Source organism: Triplophysa rosa, linkage group LG17, assembly GCF_024868665.1.
Source record: "Triplophysa rosa linkage group LG17, Trosa_1v2, whole genome shotgun sequence".
Classification (NCBI taxonomy): Eukaryota; Metazoa; Chordata; class Actinopteri; order Cypriniformes; family Nemacheilidae; genus Triplophysa; species Triplophysa rosa.
The window spans coordinates 20,535,606-20,547,671 of record NC_079906.1 but is presented as its reverse complement, the minus strand read 5'-3'; the positions used below and the strand labels follow the sequence as shown (position 1 = coordinate 20,547,671).

At 37.4% G+C, this 12,066-nt stretch overlaps 1 protein-coding gene across 1 annotated transcript in view; it reads left to right on the top strand.

Annotated features, from left to right (window-relative positions):
• Positions 1-5,212: 5,212 nt before the first annotated feature.
• si:ch211-180f4.1 (uncharacterized protein LOC100144405 homolog) overlaps positions 5,213-12,066 on the top strand; it is a 19,902-nt gene continuing 13,048 nt past the window's right edge. The window contains exon 1 of the mRNA XM_057357120.1: positions 5,213-5,471. The gene's annotated coding sequence lies outside the window, so the exon portion shown is untranslated. The remainder of the gene's footprint in view (positions 5,472-12,066) is intronic.

The following is a 12,066-nucleotide window of genomic DNA, read 5'->3' as shown; positions in this document are numbered from 1 at the left end:
CCAATTTCAAATAACAATACCATATTCTTGTTTTAGTTGAATAAAGAATATTAGCAAGCATAAGGTCCTGTTTTATTGTTTTGGGCTGGCACAGATGGCGCATTGGAGACCCGTGAAGCGGGTCAGTGATTTTTATTGCACTGAATGGACTTCAGTAGCTGTATACTGCAGCTTTGCTTTAATTGCGCCTCACCTAAGGTTTCACTGATGAAGACCTTCAGTAAGGCTCATTAACTCCCAATTAACAGCCTATTCACAGCACCACCTGTAAACACTCGCTGCTTGTGTCTGTTCAGCGGGCATACCGACAATATTGTAAGATGATTGTTTTTGCACAAAATGGCTACAAAAAGTGTGATGCGTGTGTGTGTTTATATCTAAACACATATCGGGGTTGAATGTGTGACTCCCCTGCTGAAAAAAAACCATAGAAACCCAATAGAAACCATCACAGAAGTTCTAATGGTTTCCATTAGAATACCCTTACAACCCAATTGCTTTTTCCATTAAAACCATTTGTAGTGTGTTTTGGGCGTTATTCCAGTAGGATTTAACATCCCACCAACAGAATCCATCACAGACCAGTAAGCACCATCACAGTTTCCATTAAAACCAACACAATCCCGTTTAAAACCATTAAAACCATTACAACTTCTTTAATGGTAACTGCAAAAATGAATTTTATAGTGGTTTTAATGGTTCATTATGGTACTTTCATTGGAAACCATTAGAATTTCTGTGATGGTTTCTATGGGGTTTCTATTGTTTTGTCAGCAGGGCAGTTTCACAAGCTGTAAAATACTCTGTGCCATCTACAGAATGACCTTTCCGTATAACCTGCATGAGCGCAAAATGAGAGGTGGAGGAAAATCAAATGAGACTGCTTCATAAAAAAGCAAGAAAATGTAGTTAAAAATTCATAATAACCCTGAATAGAGCCTCGCACGCATGCCAGACTTCAGATGCATTTAAAACCCAATGTGAACGGCGTCCTGCAGCGATCTCTGTTTCCTGTTTCCTCTCGTGGGTTCCTGCCGCCTCGCTCCAGCAATCCTGTGTCCTTTAGCATATACGGAATTAAAATGACCCATTTTGTCAATGTCGGGCTGTAAAGAGCCAGAGAGAACAGGCTGTATGTGCAGATGACAGTCATTAGGAAACATGACTGCTACAGGGTCTCATAAACAGCAAACATCTCCTCCTAAATAACTGCACTCGATCGAGCGTCAGAATAAGATGTGATGATGATGATGGTAATGTAATGTCACTATTCACAGTAATGTGTGTGTGTGTGTGTGTTTGCTTAAGTGGTGGAAGATTATTATTTGAGTAATTATTAAATGCAAAATAAATTCGATTAACCAAACAAACGAATAATGTGTTGATATGTGGGTTGTAATTTAAAGGGATAGTTCACCCATAGTTCAAAAATTCTTTCATTTTCGTCATTTACTACATTTTATGTTGTTTCAAACCTGTATGACTTTCTTCTTCTGCAGAACACAAAAGAAGATGTTTTGAAGAACGCTGATAACCAAACATTATTGCCCCTCATTGACTTCAATTGTATGGACACAAAACCACTGAGATGTTTCTCAAAATATCTCCTTTTGTGTTCCACATACGACAATAAATGACGACAGAATTTTTGTTTTGAGTTTTTTTTTTTTCGCCATTCCAAGACTATCATAGTGTTCATTCATGTCTTACACGTGCAGTTTCATCTTCAGACCAGTTTGGAAATTGGGAAGAGGCAGATTTTAAGAGACACAAACTATGCTATGTTGATGTCGATATCCCTTGAGATCAGTCCTCTTAAAAAATGTGAACTTCCCAGACACCACAGAAAGAATCTAATAGATGTTTGAACAATCATGTTTCTTCCATCACGACAGAACAGACATGTGTCTCTTCTCAAATTCACACCTTCCCCAACGGCCTCACTGTGAGTCAGACGCGTGCGTGACGATACTGTGTGTAGGACTGACTCGTGATGATGAGGAGCAGAAAACTCATCCGCTTACATCCCGCCCTCATGATTCAGCATCCCTACATCTGCTCCAACTACATCTCCTCCATCACACAATACCCACGTTCATTCAATAAAGAAAACTAGAGGGTTTACTACTCAGTTGAGAAGCAGCAACAACACATTTGCGATATAAACTTTTGTTCACATTATATGTGTGCTTATGTGAGCCTGCTTTGGAAGTCTCAGCCTCGTCTCACGGCCCACTGGGAATTAATATTTAATCCCACTTAATCCCAAAGGGTTGTGATTGTTTTTCATTAAGCGTGGCCGAGCTGTAAAATAGTCACAGGTTTTCCTTTTAACACTAGATGACTGTGTGGTACTACACAATTTGTTTGGAACACTTACAGGGCATGACAAGGGCGATCTGTCAATATTCCACTTCAAGCTGCCTTAAAAATGGGGGCGCAAATGAGCAGAATAAAGACGACGACCTCTGAGTCGCTTGTACACATCATGAGACGAGGGAGGGAGTAATGATTTCAGTTTCATTAATGCAGAAGCATCCCAGCAGTAAAAGAAAAAGTTTACAGCTAAATAAAGTGCACTGATTTTTTTGGCAGATGGGGTGCCAGAAATATTCCATAAAATAACATTTTTTTCCTATAAAATGCAACGTGCTTTTCTTATAAATTGGCAGTCTTTTTTTGTAATTTGACGGTTAGACCTTATTTCAAAAGTAGACTAAAAAACCCCCTGTAAAAACAGGATTCTTTTTTTCCGGCAGCTTGGATGCCAGAAAAATAAAGTAAATAAAACATTCTTTTTTTCAGTATTTTTCTGTAATTTGACAGATTTTGACCATATTTCAAAAATCTGTAAAAAAAAAAAAAAGTAAAATAAACGTTTTAAATGCTTAAAAAAAGTTTTTCTTGTGTTTTTGTAAAAAACTGTTCAATTTCTGTTTTTAAACTCTTCAGAACTCCTTACTCCATAGAGTTTCTTGGGAAGTCATTTCAACTTTTGTAAGGAAAATGATTTTAAATGAAAATCATCAGATCATCACAGCCCTTATTAAAAACAAGTATACTTCAAGTTCATTTTATTAGGTATACCTCAGCAAAGTTCAAGTATGTAGTAAGTTATGTAGTAAGTACTAGTACTTGTTTCAAATTCTTGGGACTGAACTGGCCCACTTTTTAGTTGATAAAAATCTACTTTGAAGTGTGCTTTAAGTGTAACAGTAAGCTTTAAATACACAACTAGTTTACAACATTTTTCTGATAAGGACATAAAGTATATTTCAAATTATAGGTTGTAATTGTACATTCTTGATTTTAGTTTAAAAGAAGAAAACTAATAGCACACTTTCTATAAAGTTCTTTTTGTAAGGTCCATGAAGGTTGTATTGAATCGTGAACATTCTTTTAATGTCTTTTGAAAGAATGTGATTGAGAAATACTGTGAATAGTCCCTATAAGCATTCGGTTGCCAAGCACTTGGAGTCCTAAGAACTCAACTTGTATCCTTGACTACCTGTATCCTTATAGACAGTCAGCACTACACATGCAAACTGATTTTTGTTAAAAAAAAAAAAAGCATCTGCCAAATAGTATAAATGTACATGTACTTGATTCTTAAGCATTTTACTATTTAGATTTTTCTACGTGCGAGTCTGATCTGAATTAGTATGCAGTGTAAATAGGTAGCATGCACTCTCGCGCAGAAAGAAAACCAATGTCTTAATGATCATGAGAAGGTCAAAGGATTTCTGTCTGTATTAATGGATGGGAAGCGATACAGAAACTGAGCTCGGCTCGGCGAGATAACAAGCCTAAAAATCAAACACCCAATTTTTCATAATCTTTTCCAAATCTTTTTAATCTCTTTTCAACCCAGTTCTCATGTATCGCACTCTGACTCTTGAATCCATTTACACCCGTTCTAGACTCAAATCACAAGATCAGCAAATGTGACATTGTTCAGGTTATTATGTATAAGAGACCAATGAGTAGATCCGTTTTAAAAAGGAATTCCATGCATGATTTGACGATGAAGGCATTTGCTCACCCTGTATAGCAATCCATAGATGATCATGACACATTATGACATCACATGTTTTTTACGCTATGTGCTTTCCAAGCAATCTTTGATTTGTCAGAGAAGAAAGATGACTTGTTATTGTTATGTAATGAGGCTGTAAACATTATCTTCCTATGGTAAAGCCCCATGGGTGAAGCTATTAGTCACCCTCGGTTCTGTTGCTCATTTCAAGCTGTTTTCATGGCCTCCATCTTCGAACTCTCTGCGGAAACATCCGGCGTCACACAAAACGTTTCAAATACTCCCCCATAAATGAGATCTCCTGCAAAATGTTTATTAGAACAAAATTTGACGCTTGCAATCTTTCATTTTGTAATGTCATTGACTGAGAGAAAGCATATGTGATCAAGCTGTTCTATGATTTGTTTCATCCTCAAAATTAAACCAGCAACTTGAGGCTGTCAGAGTCAAAATGCATGCAATGCAATGTTTGAACCTGACATTTATTGCTTTTGTATAATGATGGCAAAAACCGAGCATGCATTCTTTACGGCGACGCCAGAGAAGAACCACTTTTGGCATTCCAAAGAACCTTTAGGTGAAATCTTCTTTATAGATCCATTCTTAGCTTTTTTTTTACAACGTTTATACAACAGCGAGGTTTATTAGATGTTACAATTTTGAATCCAAAGAAACACATACTGATAATATGTTTAGCTTAATATACTGTACTGCTTACCTATAAAAGTAAAAACTGCAGCTGCAATACATATTTTTTATGATAAATGTGTTAGTAATTTAAGAAAAGTAAAAAAAAATGTTTAGACATCAGTATAAAAAATAGAAGTCCCCAGGAAATGTGTGTCTGTGTGAAAAACCTTTTTGTTTGTTGGCCCAGAGGTTATCACGTGATTTCGTGATATCATATTATGGTCGCAACGCGATAATGTTGTCTCACACAGAAATACGAGACTCGATGACCTAAGCGATGATTTCAGGGGTTATTCTGTACGCCTGACGCTGCCGCAGGAGCTCCAACCTGGACCATTACATCATCGCTATGAGATGGCACGATGATCCGCCCACCACATTTTACTGGAGGAGCGACCTGGTCTGACATTTCTATTGGTTAATGACACCGTAACGGGAAGCTGCGAGGGGGCGTGGTCTGGTGGCGTAAGGGCGCTTCAAATGCACTGTCAAAGATGCATAAGAGGAAGATGCTGATGCTGGTGCTGATGCTGGGGACGCGAGAATAATTTCACACCGGAGGCAAAGCTTTGAAACGGACCGACAGGGTTACGATGGACTTTATATTTAGCGTCAAATAAACAAACAAACGTGAAATTGAGTCCACTGCTTACGCCAGAAGCGACAATTTGCTGAAATAACTAAAGAATCGCAGACAACGGTGAGAGTGAGACCCTGGTTCACATCCATCCCACGATCGCTGGAGGTAAGGGCGTTTCTGAACGCGCATTTTGTTTGTTTGTAGAGATATTTCGTTTAAAAGTTATAAAGTTACAAACTGATTCAAGTCATGGAAGGAAGAAAAACGACAGGCGATGTTTTTGTTTAAAGAAAAAGATTGTGCTCTGAAGTTTGTGAGCTCGTCTGTATTTTAATGGAGGCAAATGAACCATTGTTGAACTATAGTGACCATAGTTTTTGTGGTTTTAATTGTAGTAAAAACACGGTAACCACAAATTGACCATGGTCTCACCACAATAACCATAGTTTACCCATGGGCATTTGTAGTAAAACTGTTTTAATACAAATGTGAATCAATCTGCCAAAAACAAAGGTGCTATAGGTTACTTGTTCAATGATGATGATGATGATGAAGTATGGTTAATTTAGCTAAGGGGGGTCATTAAATCCTCAGTACCTGCTCAGAGACACCATGACATAGGGTCTAAAGCACCTGGAATAAAAACATTAAAATGAATACCAAACTTGCTTGTTTGCATAGTTTTGTTTTCTATTTATTTGTTTGTCTGTGTATATTGTTTATTTGGACCTATGTACAATTGCACAGTTTATTTGAACGTCTATTTAGACAATTGCATAACTACATGTGGTTTTTTTGTGGGGCAGTACATCATTTTTTTTCATCTAATAATTTTAAAGAGATCATTTGTTTAAAACAGAAACTGGTAAGAGTTGCTGTCATTTATTTGTTTGAAGGTCAAGCTGTTATGTCATGTCACAACCTGAGTGACCTATAGACTTTTTAAAACATATAAAGCCAGCCACGATCAAAGTGTCCTGCCTGTCATGACAATTTTCCAAAGTCATATGCAACAGTGCAACATGAATTCACAAACACCCAAATTATGCACCTCAACGTGTTAAAATTGAACCATATTTAAGTCATTTTAAACAATATTGGTGTTGTTCATTGTGAGTTTGATTTCACATTTAACTTTTATAAGTGCATTTACAACTGTGTCATAATCTCTCGTATCATATTGAGCACGTTCAGAATATGATTTACATGACTTCCTTGAAATCCAGCGGACCTCTTTTGGCACTTCGGCCTCATGTTTTCCTATTTGAGTGCATTGGTATTTCCGGTTATATGCATCAAACAGAAATGTGCTGTTTAATTATAGCTGCTCTAAATAAAACCGTGCGGAAGACCTACGAAGCAGCAAACCAGGAGAAAATGGCCCGTGGGAATACGAGTGAACGCTGCAGAGACAGCACAGCAACCCTTAGCAGTCATAATGGATGCTTACATTCTCAGGTCACGTGACCTCACACTCCATTTGATTACTGAGTGAAGATTTATTTCCTTGGGCACATTTTCCTGTTTCTTTCTTGTTGTAGTGACAGATTCCCAAAGTGAGATTTTATTTCTATGACTGTAAAACTCACACTGTACGTCTGCCCTGCTGGTGTCAGAGGTTTGGTCTGTAGTATCAAATACAAATGATATTTTATTATGCATGCACCGTTCTCGCAAAGAGGGCCATTTTTGGCACACTTTGTGCCATTGCTGATTTAGTTCCTTTTAAAGGGGTCATATAGCGCGAATAGGTGTTTTTCTGTGTCTTCGGTGCGTTAGAAGTTGCCCGTGCATGTATTAGACATGTAAAATTGCAAAAATTAAAGTGTCGGAACAAAAGCTGCATTCTATCTAAAAGCGAATGCTCACCCAGACCTGCCTGAAACGCCTCGTGTAACCACACCCCGACCAATTCGACCAATCACTACGCACTGGTTAACTGGCCAATCATAGCACACCTCACTTTTCAGAGCGTTTCAGAGAGGCGGAGCAAAGAGGGGATACAAACATGCACGGTATGTGGAACATGCATCGTTTTTGAACCTTAAATCGTGTATACACATTGCATTACATCTAAAACAAACCATAATATTCGTTTTAGCCGTGTCATATGACCCCTTTAAAAAACGTAAGATAAATGTCTTTTTTGGGGTTTTTTTTTGCATGCAATCCATTCTTGATGAATGCATTTTGAATTTCCGGTTTCACACAGATACGCATCATATTACGGAGTGCATTGCACAAGCCGCCGCATATTACCATAGTGCATATTTACTGTACTCAACTCTCTGTTTGTATAAAGAAAGCCCATCAAACCAAATCCAACATCGCACCTCTGGAGTTGCATTAGCAATAAATGTGTCCCACACAGCTCAAAGTGACACAAAGAGCTCATAAAATCTTATTCTGCAGTTTCCCATTATAGAGGTGGGTGTAAGTTCAGGTGTCTGTGTGTTATCTGTTGAAGTGTCCCGCCTCCCGACCATGCCGCATGCAGAATGAGTCTCTCCAGCCTGAGAAAGGGTTGCTGAGGGTGCTTTGCACAATCCGCACCGAAGAGTTGCGTTTTTGTAGAGCAGCACCGTTGCATTCGTTCGAAGAGGTGAAGTAAATGGGATGTGCAGTGGGTGGACGAATGCATCAGGTCTTTTGTGGGCCAGAACAAAGGATCATGAAAGATCTCGTGGACTTGTCCTTGAGCGAGTCTATTTCTCCAGAGAGATGCTTTCAGCTCCATCTCTCTCTAGCTCGGCATGTCTCGCTCGGCTCGTGTCATTCGCTCACTTTCTCTCGGTCTCTCTTCTTGTCCGATCCACTTCCAGTGCTTATCTTTCTAATCAAAACGGATTTCCACTTTCAAAGGGCACAAACAGGGCAGAGGAAGAGAAGCGAGTTCAGTCGGATAGAGACAGAGGTTGAGGATGTTGAATTGGAATTCGAAATGCATATAATAACGAAAATTATCATTTTTAATTTCAGTTTTGCATTGTATTTGGTACGAAATAAGAGAATTAATTTAGATTCTCAATTAAATTGTATATATTGCACAACTCTGTACACATTGGCTTCTGCCAAGTCAGTTTTAAAGCCTCAAATATTGTCAGAAGTTTCGTTAGAGACACTTAAATAGTGACTCACAGATCTATTTTTTCACTCAGCCCACTCTCACAGCAACAGTTCACTCTTCTTTATATGAAACCAGTAAATGTGTGTATATGTATGGACACTTATCAAGTGGGTGTGTGTGGATGAATAGCTCTGGCATTTAGACTCATTCTTTTTATTCATCAGCTCAATAATGGGGTAAATAACATAGTGGGACTTCCAATCGCATTTATAGGCTTCAACAAGAAAAAGCATTGAATTTTAAGGGCTGTTTTCCTTGCAAAAAATCGCTGGTTCTTTGATTCGATTTGTTTGATTCAGTATTCATTCTAGTTCACATGGTAACACTTCAGTATAGGGGCAATTCTCACTATTAACTAGTTGTTATTAGCATGCCTGTTATTGGCATATTGGCTGTTTATTAGTACTCATAAAGCACATAATCTGCATGACCAGTGTTGGGTTGGGTTGACAGTTACTCTGAAAAAGTAATTAATTACTAGTTACTAATTACATATTCAATAGTGTAATTCGATTACTGTACGAATTACTCTCTCCAAAAAGTATTTAGTTACTTATTACTAATAACTTTCTGAATCCTATATCAATCTTGATGAGTTAAGTGATTCAAGGATAGACATGAAACGGCTCTTTTAATTCATTTAAATAAATAATATTAAACTACATAAAGTAGTATTATTAACTGACCAAAGTATTACAAATGTGAGAATTATACATTAAAGCACAGATTTTAAAGTTAGACTCTGAATTTTGAGGTCAATTCCACTATTACACACACATATATTACACAAAGTATTTAGTTTAATTACATCAAGTAACTGTAATTAAATTACAGAAAAAATAACAGTAATCCCTTACTTTACTTTTTCCAAGGGAAAAGTAATTAAATTACAGTAACTAATTACTTAGTAACTAGTTACACCCAACACTGTGCATGACCATACTCTACATCCCTAATCCTACCCAATACCTTACTAACAATTAATAAGCAACAAATTAAGAGTTTATTGGGGAAAAAGTCTTAGTTAATGGTTTGTTAATAGCGGGAATTGCCCCCTATTCTGAAGTGTGACGTTCACATTTTCAACTTTTTTATACAGTTTTGCATGTTACAATAATGAAAATTTATAGCAGTGTGTCAGCGCTGGCTCACGGCACCCTAAACATGCACTTATAGAAAAGATATTATTTCGGCACCACTTCATAAAATGTATTCAATTAAAAAGTAATTCTTGTATTGAACAGGTTTCGCCTTAAAAGTGACATCACCATCTTCTCCATCTGGCTTTTAAATGAATTTCAGGGCATCATCTCATCAAAAAAATGTCCGGTTTCACAGACAAGGCTTAAGGCTGTCCCAGACTAAAATGAATGTGTGACCTGTCTTAACTGAATATAACTTGCCCAGAAATATCTTCAAATATATCAGTGCCATTGTTTTGTCTCGAGATGCACACCCGGAATGTATTTTTCTAATGCATTTTCATAAAAGCGACATAAATATCTTAATTCAACTAAGGCATAGTCCTGGCTTAAGCTAAGACGTGTCTGTGAAACGTCCCACTTTAAAAAATGTGTCGTTATTAGTTGATGTGAAACTTATGTGCGGCCATCTTGGCCATGAGTCTGTGGAGGAAGAAATGATCTAAAACTTTCTGGTAAAATACGGATGGATAAATAAAATAAATAATGAAATAAATAGGTAGGTATATGTTACACTAATACTGCTACATTTTGATGCTCAAACTGAGGTCAACTTAATGGCTCACTTATAGTTGTTTCCGCATGTTAAAACTGCATTTGACTATATTTTAAAGTCCGAAATTACACACATTACATTTTCAATGTCTAAATAGGATGTTAGATATAGGTTGGATTCATATAAATAAACGTTCGTACTTGGTGAGACAGCACCTGGCGGGCAGGTGTAGGTTGAGGTTAGGAATGCATCAGAGGGTAATGGAGGGCCGGGGGAGGACGTGTAGTGTTGACAAATTGTGATGGCCCAGATGCAGCTCTTCTTCACACCAATTAACAGCAGCTTTTTCCTTTTTTAACCCAATTGCAAAAGGCAAGGATGAAAATTAAAGACCTGCCTGCAGTGCTCTCAATAATTAATAACCCATCCATTAATTTTTCATCGTCTCCAATACGTTTGCAGATGCGAGGGGCTGTGTTCAGGCATGGCAAATGAAAAGGAAAGGAACGTCCTGCAACAGAGAGATTAGCCCCAGAGGGTTATCGGTTACACACGCTTCTAATCTCCGATCACTGCTGTGTTACGGCACATCCGCGGGTAACAACAGCATTGTCTCGCTTGCCCTTCGTTGTTATACTTTGGTGTGATCTATAGTCACGTGTCATTTATGAACGTTCATATTAGTGTTTATGCAAAATGTTGACACTGTGCTTTACATACATTGAGTTTTTAAAAGCAATTCCAGTTGCAAAGATCTAGTGGTAGAAGTTTGAAGCAGACTTGTGGACAGCTGGCTGGATAATCTCTCTTAAATTACAGTTTAAGACATTCAATGCACTCTGCCTGAAGAGAAGTGGTGCAACTTTTTTTATTATAGAAACACAGTGAATCAACCAACATCTGTCCAAGAGTGCATCATTTACCACCAAGTGTGTTTTTTCTAGTTTCTTTTACTAGCATAATGTAATTGGAAACAGTGACATAACATAACACATGAAACATAATTTGTTGTTTGGGAAAAAAGATGAGAAGGCAGTGCTGATAAACAACCGTATGCTTTAAACCCGAGATTTTTCCCATCATTCATTGCGCATCACCTGTGCTACATGAACGTTTTGGTGAAATAAACGTGTCGTTTTAACGCGTTTGTTTGCGCAAAAATGCGACCGTTACCATGCAGTTATCACGACTACCAGTTATATATCAGGCAGGACAACATACATACAACAAATTAACTTCATTTTTATACGTTTTAATAGTAAACATCGGCGCTTGGTAATTTCACATGAACGCAATTTAGAATGCGTAAATGGCGCCACTTTGTGTCTTAAATGACGACTGTAGAAAAACATCGGATGATTTCAGTATTTCTTTTTTCTGTTGCGAAACAAAACGTTTTGCTGGATTTAAAGAAAGGGAAACGAGTAACCAAGAATTGGTAAGAGAAAAATAAATAGCGTATTGTTGTTGTTGAAATGGTTAAATTATAATTACTCAATAACCAACTTTGTCCCATACTTATTTATATTTACATGGGTAGATTATGTTAATTTTGTTACTCAAGAATGGTTTAGGTTCAGCTTTTTATTGTAAAGTAGTTTAAGTTCATTAAACTTAAGTATTATTCTTATGTTTATCTCAGATAATAAATTTAAGGAATATACCGTGTTGACACATTTAGTATGTAACTTGAATTTATATAATATTTATATATGGGTAAACATTGCTGACAAATATATGGTACGTGTGTCCTATGGTGTGACATAACTGTTAATGATATATTGTTCTATATATTTTTGTCAGTTTAATCTGACATTTGTCCTTTAGGGCCTTATTACTTCTTTAGGGCCCCCCCCCCCCGTCTCTCTCTCTCTCTCTCTCTGTCTCTGTCTCTCTCTCTCTCTCTCTGTCTCTCTCTCTCTCTCTCTCTCTCTC